The following is a 23,409-nucleotide window of genomic DNA, read 5'->3' as shown; positions in this document are numbered from 1 at the left end:
CCATCCCTAGTTGCCCCTGTTGGCCATGACTGGTTCCACACTTCCTGTTTTATTGCTGTCCCTGACAGGAAGGAACACTTTTCCCATGTACCCATTATACATTTGCCTTTACTGATTTGTTGTTAACCCCACAATTACTGTTCCCCAGTCTACCTTAGACAACTCTCTACAGCAGACTGAAGGCTTTTGGTTTGCATGTTGCAGCTTCAGCAGTTGACAACTCATTTTTAGTCTTGTCTTCCCTCCAGAGGAGCTGCCTCAGGGTTTCCAGCAATGTCTGTCCTTATTTCTGTTACCTGGATTACTGAGAGCATCACAGTTTGCAGGAAGAGTGAAGGATGGACATTGCTAGAGTCTTGGCCTCAACTCCAGTGTTCCTGATACTGGGTTAAAGACAGAGGATGGGGGACTTCCAAATCTGGTTAGAAATGATGGCAGAATATGTTGGAAACACTCATCAGGTCAGGCAGCATCTGTAGAAAGAGAAACAGAGTTAATGTTCCTGGTCAAGGATCCTTCATCAGAACTGAGGGAGGAGAAAGATCAAGTTAGCTTTGAGGTGCCCAGAGGATGGGTGGGGTGGATGGAACAGAAGGGAAATCTTTGACAGGGTTACCATGAGGTTATGAAGATGGAGCATAATGTGGATAGAAACAATGAGCCAAGGTGAAGAGGAAAGAATTGGCCGGCTGTCATGCAAAGAAAGGGAATCACCTGGACTGATGTGTCCAGAAACTGCAACACATGGAGAGAGTAGCTAAGATGCTGGTTCTCAAGTTACGTTGCTTTCCTTTCCACAACAAGGGCTCACTTTTGAGTACTTTTCATCTCATGTTCTCAATATTTATTAAGTATATATTTCTATTATTTCCTTTTTTTCCTTATTTTTGTATTTGGAGTTTGTTATCATTTGTACATTGGTGTCTGTCCACCCTGTTGGCTTCAGTCTTTCAATGATTGAATGATTTTTCTTGTATTTCCAGTGAATGCCCACAAGAAAATGAGTTGTATATGGTGACACAATGGATATGTACTTTAAAAATAAATTTACTTTGAACTTAGAAATTTGTAATGTTACACCTCAGCTTCCAGGTGAATCTCCTCTGCACCCCCTCCAGTGTAATTACTCCCTACTGTGCAGAGAACAAAGCTGTGGGTGACACTACCAGACTGCAATGCATTATAAAGTTGTTACACAATGTTCCTGCTCTACATCACAGTATCCCATCTGCCTTCTTCACCACCTTATCCACCTGTGCTGCACTTTCTGGGGTCTGTGATCTTGTAACCCAAGTCCCATGAATTCATTAACCCTCCTGAGGACACAACCATTCACCCGACCAAATGCATCCACCTTGCAATTGACACCAGGTCCTGAACTCTCATTTCCTCAAGACTGCAAAGTTACATGCAAGGGTAACCAGTATGAGTTTGTCCGGATCCTATGGCCATTAAACATCCTCCACACAGGCCCCTCTCTCCACATACCCCAGCAAAGAGAAATGCCCAATGTCCATAACTGGTTTCCAGCACCTTTCCCTGCCATCTCCCTCCCTGTCAGGCTGCCTCTTCCTGCTGTGCCTTTGGCCATGATCTTTGCATCCTCACAGGCCACAGTTGTAGAACCAGGAGATTGGAGGGTGGCAAATGTTATTCCTGGGTTCAAAAAAGGTCACAGGGGTAATCCTAGGACCAGTGAGTCTCACATCAGTGGCAAACCATTGGAAAGGATTCTTAGAGATAGAATTTATGAGCATTTGTGGAAGCATAGACTGATCATTGATGAGGCAGCGTGGCACGACAGCAGCGGCCTTTCGGACCTGGTGTTACTTTAATTTAATTTTCAATTTTAAGTTTGATACACAATTTTCGATTAGGGCACATGGATAACAGAGCGGCTATCTACCATCGCCAGATACTGCTACAATACAGAGATCGCCCAAAAACAAACCTTCACTAAGATCTGCTGGCTGAATTACGCGACGTCGGCTTGCTAAGGGGAACAGGCCTACAATCCTTGGACTTGCCTGCTGTTGGGAGCTGGAGATGGAGACGTCGAAAGCGATGTGCGAGGAAGCAGAAGCGAGGCAAACGGGCAGGGGTCCGCGCCAGGCTAAAAGCAAACCCTAGCCGGCCGGCTCTCCCGTCCGTTCTGCTCTCCAATGTCCGCTCCCTGGACAATAAAATGGGCTACATCCGACTGCAACGTAATACTTGGCAGGAGTACAGAGTTTGCTCCGCTTTTGTCTTCACAGAGACGTGGCTCACTGATGGGATTTCAGACGCTGCCATCCAGCTAGATGGGCTAGCTTTGTTTCGTTCGGACAGAGATGCAGCTGTCTCTGGTAAGGTCCGCGGTGGCGGTGTCTGTGTTTACATCGACACGGAATGGTGTAAGAACTCCGTGCTGGTTTCCAGACACTGCTCATCATTAGTGGAATCTGTGGCACTTCGACGCAGACCATTTTATTTGCCACGGGAATTCACCTCTGTCCTTATATTCGGTGTCTACATTCTCCCCAGCGCTAATGCTAAGGAGGCGCTCTGTGAACTGTACGGGGCTATTAGCGAACTGCAGAACACACACCCTGATGGTCTGTTTATTGTCGCTGGTGATTTTAACCACGCGAACCTTGAGTCAGTGCTTCCCAAATTCCATCAGTATGTGGACTTTGCAACGAGGGGGGGAGAACGTGTTGGACCTGGTTTACACAAACATTCCCAATGCGTACCGGGCAGAGCCCCGCCCCCACCTCAGATAGTCAGACCACATCTCTGTTATGCTAATCCCAGCATACACACCGCTCGTCAGGCGCTCCAGACCGGTTCAGAAGCAGGTGAAAACCTGGCCAGCAGGAGCCATCTCTGCTCTTCAATCTGCTTTGAGCACACTGACTGGCACATGTTCAGGGAGGCTGCAACCGATGGAGACTCTACCAACTTAGAGGAGTACACAGCATCAGTGACGAGCTACATCAGCAAGTGCATTGATGATGTTACTCTGTCCAAGACCATCACTATACGTGCCAACCAGAAGCCGTGGATGACCGCAGAGGTGCGTGCGCCGCTGAGGTCCCGCGACTCGGCCTTCAGATCGGGCGACAAGGCAGCTTTAACGAAAGCAAGGGCCAACCTGTCCCGGGCCATCAGGGGGCAAAGCGTGCACGTGCCCAGCTAATCCACAGTTACTTCCAGGACAGCGGCGACACGCGGCGCATGTGGAAGGGCATCCAGGACATCACCAATTACAAGACAACATCACCTGACTGTGCAAGTAATGCCTCCCTCCCAGATGTGCTGAACAACTTCTACGTCCGGTTTGAGGCGGAAAATGATGTGGCGGCGAGGAAGTCCACCCGTCCTGCGAATGACAAGGTGCTGTGTCTCTCCGTGGCCGACGTGAGAAGAACCCTGTGCAGGGTCAACCCACGGAAGGCTGCTGGACCAGACAACATCCCTGGTAGAGTGCTCAGAGGATGTGCAGACCAGCTAGCAGATGTTCTCACTGACATCTTCAACATCGCCCTGAGCAGCGCCACCATTCCAACGTGCTTCAAGGCCGCCACCATCGTCCCCATGCTGAAGAAGTCTTCAGTTTCCTGCCTAAATGACTACCGTCCCGTTGCACTTACATCCATCATCATGAAGTGTTTCAAGAGGCTCGGCATGAGGCATATCAAGACCCTGCTGTCCCCCTCACTGGACCCCCTGAAGTTTGCATACCTCCCAACCGCTCAATAGATGATGCCATTGCCATCACCCTCCACCTGGCCTTAACCCACCTGGACAAAAAAGACACATACGTTCGGATGCTGTTCATAGACCAGTTCAGCATTCAACACAATCATCCCTCAGAAACTGATTGGAAAGCTGAGCCTATTGGGCCTGAACACCTCCCTCTGCAACTGGATCCTAGACTTCCTGACTGGGAGACCTCAGTCAGTCCGGATCGGGAGCAGCATCTCCAACACCATCACACTGAGCACAGGGGCCCCCCAGGTTTAAGTGCTCAGTCCACTGCTGTTCACTCTGCTGACCCACAACTGTGCTGCAACTCACAGCTCGAACCATATCATCAAGTTCGCCGATGACACAACCATAGTGGGTCTCATCAGCAAGAACGACGAGTCAGCTTACAGAGAGGAGGTGCAGCGGCTAACAGACTGGTGCAGAGCTAACAACCTGTCTCTGAATGTGAACAAAACAAAAGAGATGGTTGTTGACTTCAGGAGGGCACAGAGCGACCACTCCCCGCTGATCATCGACGGCTCCTTGGTAGAGATCGTAAAGAGCACCAAATTTCTTGGTGTTCACCTGACGGAGAATCTCACCTGGTGCCTTAACACCAGCTCCATAGCAAGGAAAGCCCAGCAGCATCTCTACTTTCTGCGAAGGCTGAGGGAAGTCCATCTCCCACCCCCCATCCTCATCACATTCTACAGGGGTTGTATTGAGAGCATCCTGAGCAACTGCATCACTGCCTGGTTCGGAAATTGCACCATCTTGGATCGCAAGACCCTGCAGCGGATAATGAGGTCAGCTGAGAAGATAATTGGGGTCTCTCTTCCTGCCATCACGGACATTTACACTACATGCATCCGCAAAGGAAACAGCATTATGAAGGACCCCATGCACCCCTCATACAATCTCTTCTCCCTCCTGCCGTCTGGGAAAAGGCACCAAAGCATTCGGGCTCTCACAACCAGACTATGTAACAGTTTCTTCCCCCAAGCTATCAGACTCCTCAATACCCGAAGTCTGGACTGACACCTTGTCCTACTGTCCTTTTTATTATTTATTGAAATGTCTGCACTGTTTTTGTGCACTTTATGCAGTCTAGTGTAGGTCTGTAGTCTAGTATAGCTTTCTCTGTGTTTTTTTTATTACATAGTTCAATCTATTTTTTTGTACTGTGTCATGTAAACCATGGTCCTGAAAAACATTGTCTCATTTTTACTATGCACTGTACCAGCAGTTATGGTCCAAATGACAATAAAAGTTGACTTGACTTGACTTGACTTATGAGTAGTCAGTATGTCTTTGTGAGGGGCAGGTTGTGCCACACGAGGTTGATTGACTTCTTTGAGGAAGTCACAAAACAAATTGATGCTGCTACTAGAGTGATGGATGTGGTGTATATGGACTATAGTAAGGTGTTTGACAAGGTTCCCTTGTTAGACTCTTTCAGAAATCAGGATGCATGGGATCCAGGGAAACTTCGCTGCGTGGATTCAGAATTGTCTTGCCTACAGAAGACAGGCAGTGTTACTCGATGGAGGGTATTCTGCCCAGAGATCTATGACCAGTGGTGTTCCACAGGGATCTGTTCAGGGGCATCTGCTCTTTGTGATATTTACAATTGGCTTGGATGAGGAAATGGATGGATGGTTTAGAAAGTTTGCAGATGTCGTGATGGCTCGTGGTGTTTTGTGGATAGTGTAGAAGGTTGTTGAAGGTTACAACAGGATATTGATAGGATGCAGAGATGGGCTGAGAGTTAAGTGGAAGAAAGCTTAGGGGAAATGCCAGGGGCAATTATATTACATGGAGTGGTAGGTGTCTGCAATGCACTACTGTGGGTGGTGATAGAGGCCTATACATTAAGAAGACTAGGACACCGTTAGATAAGCACACGCATGTAAGGCAAATGGAGGGTTAGAGTCTGTGTAGGTAGGGAAGGTTAGATTTATCTTGGAAACTGTTGAAATCTCAGCACAACATTATGCCTGAAGGGCCCATAGGGTGCTGTACTGTTCTATATTTGGCATTTAAAATGCACTCACTCACTAATGCCCTCCTGACTACTAGCCTCCTCACTAATGCCCATCTGGCTTTGCCAAAACCACTCAGCTCCAGACCCTATCCTGGCCTTGATCTCAACATGGAATAAGGAGTTGAATTCCAGTGGGAGGTGACAGCGTCAGGTTGTGTTTGGATGAGTGAGACATCAAGGTGTCCTGGTAAAAACTGAAGTCAATGAGCACCATGGAGAAACGCTTCAGTTTCACACTGAAATTCATTGGTTCATGTGTTGTCCCAATTGATCAATTTGATTTTACCCCTGTGCTACCTGTGTGGAGATTGAACATTCTTCATGTGATTGAGGAGGTTTCCTTGGGAGGATTGGTATAAACAGAAATATTTGATTATCAGCTTGGACTCGTTGGGTCAGACAGTTTGTTTCCATTCTGTCCCCTTCTGTGACTCTCAGAAATTACATTTGACCTGTATCTTAACAGCCAAGGCTAACAAGCTTCTGGTGAAACAGGGATACAATACTAAGACTTTCATCCTCATGGCCAAACCGTTCCAGGGCCTCCCTCTTCTGTTCCCATGTCCTGTGTCCGAAACTTGTTCCCAGCATCTTTGCTCTTTCATCTTCCTCCAAGATCTGCACAAGATCTACCTCTGTTCTTTTGTTTCTGGTTGTGAACAGTTGTGAAGCCTCATGCTACATTACCTGCTCCTCTCTGCCCAGTGTGAATTACCTGGAAATCATCTCCCACAGGAGACAAGGGAGCCTTAGGCACTTCACCTCATTCACCACCACCCCATGTTTGGAGAAACATTGTGGACATACCAACTAAGCTTACAATTTCTTATAATCTTCCCCATCTATTCCTTTCATAACTTTTGTAAACTTTGCAAACAAGAGAAGATCTGCAGATGCTGGAAATTTGAATAATACATGCAAAATGTTGGAGGAACTCAGCAGGCCAGGCAGCATCTATGGAAAAATTGTTGGCTGTATTTGTTTCCAGCCCAAATACTTCTTTCCATAGATGCTGCCTAGCCTGCTGAGTTCCTCCAGCATTTTGTGCATGTTTGTATACTTTGATATAGTTACACTGAGCATACGCTGTTTTGGAGTAGAATCCCAGCCTATCCAAACCATCCTTTTAACTGCAGTGTTCCTATCCAGGCATCCTCTGCACACGCTCCAGTTCACATGATACTCCAGGTCTAGCCAGTGTTTAATATGGTCATTACATGAAATCTTTGCCACTATATCCTACTCCTCCGTTGATGAAGGCAAGCATCCCATCTGACTTCCTCACCACCTTATCCATTTGTGCTGGGAATTTCAGGGATTTATGGAATTGTAATCCAAGGTTCTTCTGCTCATCTACCCTCCCTATTCAACCTTGATTTCATCTTCTCAAATGCTTCACCTTGCACTTCTCAATCCCCAGTCCCTCATTTCCTCAGCCTGCACAGCCATCGACAGGAGAAACCAGCATGGGGTTTCATGGACCTTGTGGCCATCACACACCCCAAACACAGACACTTTCTTCTCCCCTTTATTCCACCAATTAATATGGTGAAGGCAAAATTGTTTTCTTCCTGAATGTTCCCTGCTTCCCGTGATGAGGGAGATTAATATTTAAGTTACTAGGAGATGAATGACTGAGATCTGTTGAACGTGGGGCCAAAATATCTTTTGGAAGGATATTCTGTGACAGAATCAGTGTTGGGAGGAATAGAGTTTTAATTTCTCCTGTTCAACCAGTAGGAACTAAAATCTACAAAAACAACCTGTACCTATGTTGCAATATTAATTTCAGTCACTGAACAAACAGGAGAAATGAGTTGCTTCATACCAAATAATTTGTTATGAAAATCCAACAGAACAGCAGGTTGGGAAATCTGACTAACGCCCAGAAACATGGTGTCTTCCAATAGTGAGGAAAATTACGATTCCAGAAGCTGTCTGTAGGATACAAAGTAAAATGCTTCTTCCGTAAACCCCTAGTCACATCACAAGTGTGACTTTCTTATCAGGTGAGATAGAACATAGAACATAGGACATAGAACAGTACAGCACAGTATAGGCCCTTCAGCCCACAATGTTGTGCAGACCCGTAAACCCTATGAACCCCCCACCTTAAATTTCACAAGTGTATTTGCCTCCACCACTGACTCAGGATGTGCATTCCACGCATCAACCACTCTGAGTAAAAATCCTTCCTACTAATATCCCCTTTGAACTTCCCACCCTTTTACTTAAAGCCATGTCCTCTTGTATTGAGCAGTGGTGCCTTAGGGAAGAAGTGCTGGCTGTCCACTCTATCTATTCCTCTTAATATCTTGTACACCTCTATCATGTCTCCTCTCATCCTCCTTCTCTCCAAAGAGTAAAGCCCTAGCTCCCTTAATCTCTGATCATAATCCATACTCTCTAAACCAGGCAGCATCCTGGTAAATCTCCTCTGTACCCTTTCCAATGCTTCCACATCCTTCCTATAGTGAGGCGACCAGGACTGGACACAGTACTCCAAGTGTGGCCTAACCAGAGTTTTATAGAGTTGCATCATTACCTTGTGACCCTTAAACCCTATCCCTTGACTTATGAAAGCTAACACCCCATAAGCTTTCTTAACTACCCCATCTACCAGCGAGACAACTTTCAGGGATCTGTGGACATGTACCCCCAGATCCCTCTGTTCCTCCACACTACCAAGTAGCCTGCCATTTACTTTGTACTCTGCCTTGGAGTTTGTCCTTCCAAAGTGTACCACCTCACACTTCTCTGGGTTGAGCTCCATCTGCCACTTCTCAGCCCACTTCTGCATCCTATCAATGTCTCTCTGCAATCTTCGACAACCCTCTACACTCTCCAAAACACCACCAACTTTTGTGTCATCTGCAAACTTGCCAACCCACCCTTCCACCCCCACATCCAGGTTGTTAATATAAATCACGAGAAATAGAGGTCCCAGAACCAATCCTTGTGGGACACCACTAGTCACAACCCTCCAATCCAAATGTACTCCCTCCACCACAACCTTCTGCTTTCTGCAGGCAAGTCAATTCTGAAACCACCTGGCCAAACTTCCCCAGATCCCATGCCTTCTAACTTTCTGAAAAAGCCTATCGTGTGGAACCTTGTCAAATGCATTACTAAAATCCATGTAGATCATATCCACTGCACTACCTTCATCTATATGCCTGAAATAACTATCAGGCTTGTTAGACATGTCTGCCCTTCACAAAGCCATGCTGACAGTCCCTGATCAGACCATGATTCTCTAAATGCCCATAGATCCTATCTCTAAGAATCTTTTCCAACAGCTTTCCCACCACAGACATAAGGCTCATTGGTCTATAATTACCCAGACTATCCCTACTACCTTTTTTGAACAAGGGGACAACATTCGCCTCCCTCCAATCCTCCGGTACCATTCCCGCGGACAACAAGGACATAAAGATCCTAGCCAGAGGCTCAGCAATCTTTTCCCTTGCCTCGTGGAGCAGCCTGGGGAATATTCCATCAGGCCCTGGGGACTTATCCGTCCTAATGTATTTTAACAACTCCAACATCTCCTCTCCCTTAATATCAACATGCTCCAGAACATCAACCTCACTCATATTGTCCTCACCGTCATCAAGTTCCCTCTCATTGGTGAATACCGAAAAGAAGTATTCATTGAGGACCTCGCTCACTTCCACAGCTTCCTAGCACATCTTCCCACCTTTATCTCTAATTGGTCCTACCTTTACTCCTGTCATTCTTTTGTTCTTCACATAATTGAAGAATGCCTTAGGGTTTTCCTTTACCCTACTCACCAAGGCCTTCTCTTGCCTCCTTCGTGCTCTCCTCAGCCCTTTCTTAAGTTCCTTCCTTGCTACCCTATATTCCTCAATAGACCCATCTGATCCTTGCTTCCTAAACCTCTTGTATGCTGCCTTCTTCCACCTCCCTTATCACACATGGCTCCTTCACCCTACCATTCTTTATCTTCCTCACCAGGACAAATTTATCCCTAACATCCTGCAAGATATCCCTAAGCATCGACCACATGTCCTGAGTATATTTCCCTGCAAAAACATCATCCCAATTCACACCCACAAGTTCTAGCCATAGCCTCATAATTTGCCCTTCCCCAATTAAAAGTTTTTCCTGTCCTCTCTGATTCTATCCTTTTCCATGATAATGCTAAAGCCCAGGGAGTGGCGGTCACTGTCCCCCGGATGCTCACCCACTGAGAGATCTGTGACCTGACCCAGTTCGTTACCTAATACTAGATCTAGTATGGCATTCCCCCAGTCGGTCTGTCAACATACTGTGACAGGAATCTGTCCTGGACACACTTAACAAACTCTGCCCCATCTAAACCATTGGAACTAGTCAGGTGGCAGTCAATATTAGGAAAGTCACCCATAAAGTCACCCATGATAACAACCCTGTTATTTTTGCACCTTTCCAAAATCTTTCTCCCAATCTGCTCCTCGCCATCTCTGCTGCTACCAGGGGGTCTATAGAATACTCCCAATAGAGTAACTGCTCCCTTCCTGTTCCTGACTTACACCCATACTGACTCAAAAGAGGATCCTGCTACATTACTCACCCTTTCCGTAGCTGTAGTAGTATCCCTGACCAATAATGCCACCCCTCCTCCACTTTTCCCCTCTCTCTACCCCTTTTAAAGCACTGAAATCCAGGAATATTGAGAATCCATTCCTGCCCTGGTGCCAGCCAAGTCTCCGTAATGGCCACTACATCATAATCCCATGTATGTATCCAAGCTTTCAGTTCATCACCTTTTTTCCTGATGCTTCTTGCATTGAAGTACACGCACTTTAGCCCTTCTACCTTACTACCTTTACACCCTTTATTCTGCTTCTCTTTCCTCAAAGCCTCTCTATATGTTAGATCTGGCTTTACTCTATGTACTTTTTCCACTGCTCTATCGCTCCATGTCCCATCCCCCTTGCTAATTAGTTTAAATCCTCTCAAACCATGCTAGCAAACCTACCTGCAAGGATATTGCTCCCCCTCGAGTTCAGGTGCAACCCATCCAATCTGTACAGGTCGCACTTTCCCCAGAAGAAATCCCAATGATCCAAAAATCTAAAACCCTGCCCCCTGCACCAACTCCTCAGCCATGCATTCAACTGCCATCTCCTCCAATTCTTACCATCACTATCACATAGTACTGGCAGCAATCCTGAGAACGCCACCCTTGAGGTCCTGTTCAGCCTTCTGCCTAGTTCCCGAAACTCACACTTCAGGACCTCATCCCTCTTCCCTCTTCCTGCCTAGGTCGTTGGTACCAACATGTATTATGACTTCTGGTTGCTTTCCCTCTCATACCAGGATGTCGTGCACCCAGTCAGAGACATCCGGGACCCTGGCACCTGGGAGGCAACAAACCATGGAGGAGTCCTCACGTCTACAAAATCTCCTGTCTGCTCCCCTGACTATAGAGTCCTCAATGACGGCAGCTCTCCTCTTCTCTGTCCCACCCTTCTTCACCACAGGTCAGACTTAGTGCCGGAGGCCCTGCCACCGTGACTCACCCCTGGCCAGTCATCCCTGCCAACAGTATCCAGGACAGTATACTTATTCAGGTGAATGGCTACAGGGGTGCTCTGCACTACCTGTCTACTCACCTTCACTTTCCCCCCTCTGACTGTCAACCAGCGACCTGCTTCCGGCAGCCTAGGTGTGACTACCTCCCTGTAGCTCTCACCTATGTCTGCCTCATTCTCCCTTATGAGTCGAAGGTCATCCAGCTGCTGCTCCAGATTCCTCACACGGTCTTCCATATCACCCAGCCACATGACTTCTGGCAGATGTGACTCTGCAGGAGAGGGGAGCTCCCCCAAGACTGCCACATCTCACATGAAGAGGCACATCACTGTCTCAGGAGGCATTGTAAAGCCTAACTGGGAGCAAGTTTGTCCTCCGCCTCTTCTCGTCGAAGCTTCTCGAGTCAAAGCTCCACTGCTTCACTGGCCCGCTCACTCACTAGCTGCTCTGCTTGAGCTAGGCCTCTATTTATTTGTTTGAGCTTTTCAAGGTGTTTGGTCACCTGACCTCGATTGCCCAATCTGCTGCTTTCTGCTGAGTCTGAGCTATTCAAATCCTGATCGTCTAATCAACTGCTTTCTGCTGAGCTATTCAAATCTTAATTGACGTGATTGCACAGTCCAACTGCCAAAACTGCCAGAATCTCTTGAGTCAAAGCCTCAAAGCTCCACTCCTTCACTGGCCCACTCACTCACTGGCTGCTCTCCATGTGGCCCATTCCAATTCATCTCCCTCTACAGTTGGAACACGTCCTTCAGGCCTTTTGCACTCTCTGGATCTTTTCATCTTCATTTGCCTCCATGACATCAGCCTCCTTGATTTCCCCACTCCTCTGACCCACTCCAACCTCACACCCTCCAATTCACTTTGTGTCAATTCCAGCCTGGCTATCACAACCATAGCCAACACCTGGTGCTTAATGATGGCTGCAAACAGCCAGGGACCATCCCGCAGGCTCGGCTTTCTCCTGGGGATCTCTAGCATTCTCAGTACAGGAATGACGTGGTGTTTGATTTCCACCTCACTGGAGTCCAACTGGTCTTACTAATCTATGGGTGCCCTGTAGTCCGCCAGTAGGTTAGCAAGACTCCCAAATCCTGGATTTCTGTTGATTTTCCCCCAGGATTCAGCACTGCTCCCATGGGGAGGTGTGGGGGCTGGGTGTTCTCTCTCTTGTTTGTCCTTCCAAATATACTCACCTTCTGTCCAACAACTAAATGCTACCGACCATGCCAATGGAAACAGATTCCTGATTCAGGGAGTGAAACTGAAGACACAGATTGCGAGTGAGTACATTAACTATTTACTTATAAACAAACAGTGAAACACTAAACTGGGCATAACTGAAATACTGAACATTCAGCAACCCTTCTAAGTCAACAGATACTCCATTAAATACTGTATCCCCAATTATAAAGCTGCAGAGCTAAGCATGCGAAGAACAAGTTTTTAAGTGAGTAAATGTGGAGGGCTCATCTATGTATGTAATGTTCTTTCCCAACAGTCCTTCAACCTTAGTCAAGTGTTACGGATTCAAGCAACAATAAATGTATGAATTAGGCAGGGGTTTTTATAACAAATAACACGTTTATTAAAAACTGAAAAAAAACCCCCAAAAGTAAACAAACCACTCACGTAACCGGAAATCAGCTGCTGTGCGACAGCTTAAACAGTTCTTAAAGCAATGAAGCAGTTCTTAAAATGATGTTGCAAAAACAGTTCTTCAAAGTAGTATTGCAAAAAGTTCAAAATGCTCACAGTCCATTTAAGGGAGAGACTTTTTTAAGACGATTTAAATTCTCATTCACATCGTGTTGCTTCGGTTCCCAAATCAAACTTTTCCCACAAAGAATTTACAAAACGAAACGGCTTAAAGGCACTGACCTTTCCTTTACAGAACTGTTCCCAATCCTTTCTGCTATTTCACAGGGATTAACATGAGAACAGTCAACGAATTCCTTCCGAATAAGGATCAAACAAGGTCGAACCTGTTTCACCGTCGAAATCGATTCTCCTCGATCTTTTATCTCCCGAACTCCGATCTTCACTCTCCACTGATTCTCAACCAGCAGTATTATAAAGAAACTGCTGGCAATAACCTTTTAACTTTAGGCATTAGATAAAACTTCATCTTTCAACTAAACTGTGTCATAACATTAAATCACGCAGTGGCATGAAGTCAACATGGCAAATCCAGCCACGAACTGCCCCTCCTCACAGGGAGGGGTCCTCCTTTTATACCCTGTAAAAAAAACCTGTCACATGACCTCTACTGGCGGGAAAATGACGTCACTCCACCATCACAAGACCATTACCTCAAGTCCAGTATAACTTCAACCCCAGTCATGTGACAAGGGTACTACTGTCACGTGTCACGGGTACATAACACAAGATTTCAACCTGAAGTGGCCTCGAAGAAAATAGAAAGAAAGCAAATCTCTCACATGTGCTATTTTTATACCCGTGATGCACCCAGAATTGGAAACCAGTGCCATGGTGCACAGGCAACCAATGGGAAAGAGCTGTTTCATCCTCTCAACAGACCAAACAACGGCCAACACCCCAAATGTGGCTTTTCACTGACAAATAAGCCAGCTCCTCACATGACACAGGTCAGGCAGCATGTGTGGAGAGATGAACAGAGTTAATCGTTCAGATCAAAACTCTTCATCTGGTGAAGATGACACTGAACTACAATGTCTGTCAATGTAGCTCAGACTTAGATGTTCTTCTAGGACTGTAGGAATAGTCTTGGGGACAGCGACAGTGTTAGGGTTTAGGGTAGGGATGAGGGGATATTAGCCGTCAGGGGTAGTAAATTAACCGACTGAGCAAGAGTTCAAGTCTGGATCCACGTGCTCCATGCTTGAACATCGAGGATCCCAGAACTCGTGTCAGAGAAATGCTGGAGACCATCGGTCCTCAGGTCGGGGACTCATCCTGGGTTGGATATTTGAATTAATTGCTTTAGCTTTCCTGATGAAGGAGTGTATAATTTTAAATCATCCATGTATAGAAAGTGTGTCAAGCCATAAATTGCTTGGTTGTTTTTGACACCCAATTTTTGTCTGATTCAGTAAATTAGAGTCCAGCTTTCATGCCAGACAGAGCCATAGTGGGCTTAAAGCGTCACCCTGGAAAATGCCTCGGTTTATTTTGATAGCAGTGGTTGTTCTTTTTTAGTTGTTAATAGATAGGGTGATAATGGCATGCTAATGCTTCATCACATGTTGTAGGCATTTACCAAGAATTGGTTATAGTTTTTATATATATATTAAGAGTTTCTATTTACTATGAGTATGAGACAGAATCACATGCTTCTTCGTAGTCAATAAAACAACATGACAGATTTCTGCATTTCTGCCAGGCTTGATTTGGAATTACAGAATCTATTATCAGCTGTTCCTTACACCCTGCTGGCATCCTCTCTGCTCTTTTGTATGTATGTTCTGGTTGTCTAAGTGAGTAGTGATTGGTTGTGAGATGTATGATGTTACTATTTTATGTATAGCTTGTAAACAAGTAATGTGATAATATTTTAATGAGTCATTTGTGATTTCTCCTTCAGGTAAGATTCCCACATTAGCATCCCTTTTCTACAGACGTGTGAGGAATTGTAAGAATGTGGCAAGTGCGTGTAAGGGGGCTTCTTCTTGGTGTAAGGGGGTTCTTTTGTTACTGCGTGTGTTAATCAAAATGGCTTCTTTGTTTTGTTAAAAGTTGGAATGCTTCTTTGTTATGATAAGTGCTTTCTCTCGCAGTTTGTTTGGGTTAAAATTACTGATAATGAGAATTGTATTCATTTGTTATCCAATTGGGATTAATGTTATTCATGATCGTGAACATAGCCCAGCACATCACACAAACCAATCTTCCATCCTTGGACTCACTTTACACCGCACGCTGTCGAAGCAGTGCTGCCAGGATAATCAAGGACAAGACCCACCCAGACAACACACTTTTTGTCCCACTTCCCTCCGGGAGAAGGTTCAGGAGCTTGAAGACTCGTACGGCCAGATTTGGGAACAGCTTCTTTCCATCTGTGATAAGACTGCTGAACGGATCCTGACCCGGATCCGGGCCGTACCTTCCAAATATCCGGACCTGACTTGCACTACCTCACTTTCCCTTTTCTATTTTCTAATTATGATTTATAATTTAAACTTTTATTATATTTACTTCGATCTGTACTTCAGGGAGCGCGAAGCGCAGAAAAAAGTATTACTGTGATGATTGCACGCTCTAGTATCGATTGGTGACAATAAAGTATAAAGTATTCCTTTTTGTGGGTCTGTAAGCTAGTGTTGGCGGGCATTTGGGGAGTTGGCGCAAGCGGGTGAGAGCGAGAGGACACGATGCTGTAAGCTGGGTGATGGAACGGACCCCGAATGGGGGTCCAAGGCCAGGATTTTCGGCGAGGAGAGAAGATGAAGACTGGTGTGCCAGGGGTGGTTGTTTGATCATTTCAGGTGGTGCTGAGCTACAAGTCGAGGAGGTTTGACGGGATTGAATGGTGGCCAGAAGACTTTGTTAATTGAGCTCCAATGATTGTGCACGAAGTGGTTTGGTCTTTGATAAGTTTGGCTCCTTTTCTTTATTTTCTTTTCCTTCGTATATACTGTATCGTTATTAATCACTTAATTTTAGTAATATCTATAAAGTGTAATAACTGAATCGTATACGGTGTACTGTCTGTTATTTGGCATGGTGGGGACATCACACAGCATCCACACAAGCTGATTACCCAGTTTGGAGGGGCCAAAGGCTGCTCCCCCTAGACGGAAGCGAGCTGAGCGAGCCTGAGGCGACCCAGGGGGTTACATGCGCAAGTGGGTAATCGATCGCATGGTGAATCAATCGGTCCTCCTGAATGCAGGAAGGCTCTCACTTTTGGGCATAGGATTTCAAATGCCTTTTGTCTTGGTGGGCCCAGCTCATCGTTCCCGCACTGTAAGCTGCCCAGAGTGGTAGTGTTACTAACGTGATTGGGTAAAAATATTTAATCATACTACTGCATCATTGATCTTTCCCCACAGATATATAACATTTTGGCGATGAGAATCAAAACAAGATTGGCCACTCTAATCCATTTTGCTCCACAGCTATGGCAAAAATGACCCATGAAAACTGGCTTCAATGGAAGAAAACTTTCCTGGACTATGTCAAACTCCTACTAACATGACTCAGGAAAAATGTTTAATCCTACTATTCCATTATCATTTTTGTTTGGAGGATATGTAACAAGTCTGACATCAGTCTTGTGTAAATTATTGAAAGGTGTTCTAATGGACAACTGTAGAAGTATTTGGATAGACAAGGCCTATTTAGAGATAGTCATTATGGCACCATGTGTAGCAGACTTATCTAACTAATCTTGTAGAGTTTTTTGAGGAAGTTCCCAAGGAGACTGATGAAGGGAAATTGGTGGATGTTGTCTACATGGACTTTAGCAAGGTATTTGGCAAATACTCACATTGGAAGCGAGCCCTGAGGAATAAGTGCTTGGATTTCACAAGTGCTTGGAATATGTGACTAGGGGTGTGCTTCAAGCATTCTGGTCCAAAGTTTATCATTTCTATTCACCATTTGGATGATAATGTGGGAAACGAGATCAACAATTTTGCCAATGACACCAGAATGGGGGATAGTCAACAGTGAGGAAGACTATCAAAGCTTGCAAAATGATCCTGGACCAGCTGGGATAATAGACTGAGAAATGACAGATGGCATTTAATGCAGACAGATGTGAGATGTTTCAACTTAGGAGGACAAATCAGGCTAATGTGCTTACAGTAAACAGGGCACTGAGGAGTGCTGTAGAACTGAGGGATCTGGGAATAAAGATCTACAATAACACACACAAAATGCTGGAGGCACTCAGCAGGCCAACATCTATGGAAAAGAGTACAATTCGGCATTTTGGGGCAAAACCCTTCATCAGGATTGGAGAAAAAAGATGAGAAGTCAGAGCAATAAGGTGGAGGAAGGGGAGGAAGAAGTACAGGATAGTAGGTGATAGGTGAAAGGGGGAGGGGTGAAGTAAAGAGCTGGGAAGTCAATTGGTGAAAGAGGTACAGGGCTGGAGAAGATGGATGCAATAGGAGAGGACAGAAGGCCATGGAAGAAAAGGAAGGGGAGGAGCACCAGAGGGAGGTGGTGGGCAGGTAAAAAGATAAGGTGAGAGGGAAAAGGGAATGGGGAATGGTGAAGGGGGGGAATTACTGGAAGTTTGAGAAATCAATGTTCATGCCATCAGGTTGGAGGCTACTCAAATGGAATATAATGTGTTACTCCTGAAACCTGAGTGTGGCATCATCACGGCAGTAGAGCAGGCCGTGGACAGTCATAATGATGTCAGTCTACTGCCGCAATGAGGCCACACTCACCAACCGCTTTGTACTTCTTCCTCCCCTCCCCCCAACTTCTTTCTCTGACTTTGTGTATTTTTTCCTCCAGTTCTGATGAAGGGTCTTCGCCAAAATGTCAACTATGCTCTTTTCCTCAAACGCTGCCTGGCCTGCTGAGTTTCTCCAGCATTCTGTGTGTATTGCTTGGATTTCCGGCATCTGCAGACTTTCTCTTGTTTGTAATAAAGATCCATCGTTCCTCAAAATTGCTATCACGGGTAGATAAGAGAGATAAGTTTGTTAAGAGAGCTTTTAGCACATTGACCTGCATAAATCAAAGCACCAACTGCAAGGAGTTCTGAGGCTATGTTGAAATTGTATGAGGCATTGGTCCAGCCAAATCTCGAGCAATGTCTGCAATCCAGACATCTACTTATAGCAAAGATATCAATTAGCTTGAAAGAGTACAGAGAAAAAATACATAGACTTTGCTGGGACTTGAGAACCTTACAGGATAAATTGAAAAGGTTAGGACTTTATTTTATGGAGGGCAGGAGAATAAGGGAAGATCTTATAGAGACACACTATACAAAATTATGAGGTATATAGAGTGAATGCATGCAAGCTTTTCCCCTTCTGGTTTGGAGAGAATAGACCTATAGATCATAGTTGTACGGAAAAATTTAAGGGGAATCTGAAAGGAAACTTCTTAATTTGGAGGACACTGTGAATGTGAAAACTATCTACTAATGGAAGTTCTAGAGGTGGGTTCAAGTGTAACATTTACAAGAAGTTTCAGTAAGTACAAGGATGAGGGAGGTGTGGAGGTCTATGGTCCACGTTTGGGTAGATGAGACAAAGCATAGCATCAGGCTGGCACATTTAAACCTGCCAAGAAAAGACAAGCATAGCTGGGGCCCATGTGAGAGCCCATGGCTTCACTTCTGTTTTGGAGAAACTAGGAGAAATTGTTGAGGGCATTTATCTACCAGATGGAGGAGGGTGGCAGTAGAGGGTTAGGCCCACTGTCCAGAAATAAGCTGAGACCCTTAATGCTTTCCTGATGAGGAATGGAAATTTATAGGGACTGGACATCCATAGTGTAAATAAGGCAATCCAGGCCAGGGAACTGAAAGGTTGAAGTCATGGAGAGCATGTGGCATATCATGAACGTAGCTTGGAAGGGGATGAACCTAAAGGACATACTGGAGTTGAAATATGTAGACATGAGTTCAGTGTGTCTGGAGCAAGAAGAAACTATGGGCTTGCGGAACAGTTCAGTTTGGTGTCATCATTCATCAGAAGGATGACACAGCCTGATATCTGGTGAGAAAGTCTTGATGAAGGAAACACATAAGTAACCACTGGGATCTCAACAGGAAGGTCCTTGTCAACTGCTGTTAATTACCAACTCGGTGGTGAAGGCAATAAGCAAAAGTCAGTGAATGCACACCAACCACTCATTGTGGTACCCGATGCGAAACATAAAAATACTGTGCTGGTAACCTTTTACTCAGAGTGTACATTGCTGAGAACAAGTAACTAACCAGCCAGAAGACTTCAAACAAAGTTGTCCACTACTGGACAAAATGAAGTTTATTCCAATATCAGTTGTTGTTATAGTTTGGTTGCTATAGATCAGCAATAGAATAGTTCAAACTCATGTGAATGTGTATGACACAATCCTGTAAATAATTTGAAGAATATATTCCCTGTGATATTTTCATAACTTAGATAGTTTTTGATTATTTTAATTTTGACATGAATATAAACAAATTTCCCTGCCTTTGAATTTTCAGATGTAATGATTCTAAATGTGTGATTCAGAATCAAAGGGGGGATCTTTGGACTAAACTGTTTAATCATTCTTTTTTTTTGCAGTTTAACAATTTATGCCTGTTAGTATGTTTATAGCTACTTATATACATGCAAATGTTCAGAGTCTTTCCTAGTAGTCACAGTATGTAAATGTATGTTCAGTGTATGCCCTAGTGTTTACAGTTCTTTGTAACCTTCTGGAAAGTCCTGGAAGCTTCCCTTGGTGTTGCATTATTTGGATGGGGCGATATGATTGGTTAACTCTTATCTACAAATCTGAATGGAAATTTTCTTTTCTGTGGAGTATAAAAAGAGCTGACCACATGATGCTGCCATCTCTTTAAGTTGCTTTCTCCCTTCATTTGCTGGAATTCTATCACTCTTCTCCAGAGCACCTGATTAACTTTGTCCAGTTCGGGGCTAAAGAGCTGAATTGAGCAGGAGATGGAGCTCTGACTGGCCTTCACAAGGCCACATTTGGTGGGTGCATTCAAAGTTGATCTGCGGGGGCATTATTTCAGTTAGACGGTGCTCAGTCTGTAGAACCGATACCCAATGGTAATGGTGAAAACATTGTGGGCCGAATTCATTGAATATCAAATTCCCATTCTTTCAGTAAATCCCACTTTGGAAACAGATTGAGAATGGAGGCATTGTCTGATCCCATGAATCAAAGTATCTAATTAAACTGGGCGACGTAATGGTGTAGCGGTTTGCGTGGTGGCATTCCAGCTCGGGGGTGTTCCACAGTTCGGAGTTCGACTCCGACACCATACTGTAGGGAGTCTCCATATGCCCTCCCTATGGAATGCGTGGGTTTTCTCTGGGTCATCCAGATTCCTCCCACTGTCCAAAGATGTACCCGGTAGGTTAATTGGTCATTGTAAATTGGACCATGATAAGGTTTCAGTTAATTGTGTTTTTTAGGGGTTGTTGTAGCACGAAAAGCCAGAGGACCTACACTGTATTGCTAAATAATAACTATGTACCACTTGACCATTAGGGCAGCTGTGGAAGAGGTGTATGGACCTTGGTCTTTTATCAACCAGTATGTAGATTAATTGGTTATTGTAAAGGCTTGGGTTAATTGGGTTTCTCAGTGGTTGCTGGGGGTGGTGGGGAGGCTCGAAGGGCCGGGAGGGCTACTCTGTGTTGCATTGTTAAATAAATAAATAAAACAATCAATTCCTCTATGTACAGGAGGACAAACCTTCAAGGAATATTGTAGTTATGAGGCAAGGCAGAATGAGGAGTGCTTGTTGTCATTGTCTGAGAGCTGAGCACTTGTAGTAAATGTATCAGAGCCTGACAGAGACCTCACTGCCTTCAGTGGAAGAGAGTGGAGAAGTGACAAGTGTGAATCAATATGATGATTACAATATTCCCTGTCGTCAGGAAGGAAGAGGGGTAGAGGGATGGATAAAGGAATAAACACGCTCATGTACATAGACAACATTCAGTGTACCTAAAGGACAAGGTCACAGAAACATTGAAACATCAGTGGGATTGCACAACATGTTCATTCATTATGTTAAATGGTCAGCAGACAAAGGAAAGTGAAGGTAATTATTCCTGTAGAAGACATTCCAATGAGCTGCTGTGATGTGATGAGATGAGAAGTAGCTTGCAAGTTTATCTCATGACAAAAGTTTTCAAACTTAAGAAACGGATTGATCATTTTATTGACTTTATTACAAAAAGGATGCTGTCAGAATATTGCAGTTAACATATTAATTCATTTACAGAAAGCAGCATCTGTTCAATGAGTAGATAAACACAGAGCTTAGTAATGAGGGGATGGAATGTGAAGGGAGAATGTGTTTGTTAGCAGTGGTTGAGGAGGGTACCGAGTGAAATGAAGAGATTTAGTGGAGTTAATGAGGTTGATTAATAACATCTCAGTGTTAATAACTGAGACGGTGAACATGTTCCACACTGTCAGACAAAGGCAAGAATAATCCACAATCCCTGAACCACTTTCTTTCATTCCCTTCAAACCCACTCATTTCAATATGTGGATGATGATATTGGACCACTGTCTATATCTTCTCAAATTCTGTTAAATATAACCAATTCTCCAATCTAAACACACAGAAAAATCTTTCCTTGTTTTCTAAAACATGAAAATTGATAACTAGCAAATTGGTTTAATATTAACAGGGCTCAATTAAATTCTTTGTTCTTCCTGTCACCCATACCAACCAGTTCATTATTTCAATGCTTTGCGGTCGAACAAGGGAATGTAACAGAGTGCAGAATAAAGTGTTACAGTTACAGAGAAAGTGTAGAACAGGCAGACAATAAAGTGCAAGGCCACAATGAGGTAGATGTTGAGGTTCATCTTATCATGCTAGGAGACCATTCAATGGTCGTATAAAAGTAGGACCAAAGTTATCTTTCATCGCAGAGAAATGTACAGTATATTCAGATTTTTGCAAACTACTTCCTGAAAGGAAGTGGAAGAAGAGAGAATGTCCAGGTGGCAGGGGGACTTCAGTCATGTTGGCTGCTTTCCGAAGGCGGCGAGAACTGTAGACAGAGTCCACGGAGAGGAGGCTAGTTTCATTGATGTACTGAGCTACATCCACAACTCTCAGCAGTTTCTTGTGAGCTCGGACACAGTAGCAGCAAAAGCAAACCATGATGCATGTCTACAGGAAGCTTTCATCTACAAAAGTTGTCAAGAGTCAAAGCGGACATGCCTAATTTGTTTTGTATCCTGAGGAAGTAATGGTGCTGATGTACTTTCTTGGAAATGATGTCTAAATGTTTGGATCAGTACAGGCAGTTGGTGAGATCGCTCCTAAGAACTTAAAGCTCTTGACCCTCTCAATCTCATGATGCAACTGGGATCATGTGCACTGCCCATGTTCCTAAAGTCAATGACTGGCTCTTTTATTTTGCTGAGCTAAGGGAAAGACGTTGTTATAATACCATGCAACTAAGCTCTCTATTTCCTTTCTTCACTGTAACTCATCATTATTTGAGATTCCGCCCACAGCAGTGATGTCTTCTGCAAACCTTTAGATGGAATTAGAGCAAAATTAGAGCAGGAGGACATGAATGTGGAGAGAATTGACAAGGGAGCTGTGGATTCACTGTGGAATTGTTTCAGCCGTTGGCACATTTTAATAGACCACGGTTCTCTGGGAGGCTGGAGATGATGTTTTACAATCCCAATGAACCCACCAACTGACTAAATGTGGACAATCTAATTCTCATTTTCAAAGCTCTTTGATCTGAATTTACTATTGGGTTTTGCTGGTCAGGAACAATGATATTACCACCTGTCCTGGGTTGAATTTTCCAATTCTCTCTCTAACTTCTACAGAAACTCAGGATGGCCCTAAATGGATACTTCACAACATTTTTCATCTCCTCTCGGAACTTCCTCTGGGTGATGGCATAAATAAACATGTTGGTACAGGAGCTGAATGACTGAAGCATTACTCCCATCATTTGACCCACGAGATATGCAGATGTCATTACGAAATACTGCATAGTAATATACTCAACTGCAAGAATGACCACATGTGTCATCCATAACAGGATAAAGCTGGCCGATAAAGTGAAGAGCAAAATGATGGATCTTCTTCGATTCTTCATCTCTTGGTCGTCCTTCTCCTCCCCATTCCGCTGACCCCTTAGTCTCCTGCGGGCTGCACTGGCCATCAGAATGTGCCTAATAGTGACCACGTTGAGCAGCAGGATCAGCACGAAGGGAACAACTGGGGTTAAAACACGGTGCCCCCAATCAAAGGCTTGCCACAGGGGGGAATTTATGAAATCAAGTGATACCCAGCAGATATAAGACATGTACGTGAAATACCACGGGACGTTGGTGAACAAACTCAGCACACTCACCACTGCAATAACGATAGCTGCTCCTTTCTCAGTGCAGTATCTGGTCTTCAGCCTCTGAAAGCAAAT

Source organism: Hemitrygon akajei, chromosome 7 (genome assembly GCF_048418815.1).
Source record: "Hemitrygon akajei chromosome 7, sHemAka1.3, whole genome shotgun sequence".
NCBI lineage: Eukaryota > Metazoa > Chordata > Chondrichthyes > Myliobatiformes > Dasyatidae > Hemitrygon > Hemitrygon akajei.
This window is presented reverse-complemented; position numbering follows the sequence as displayed.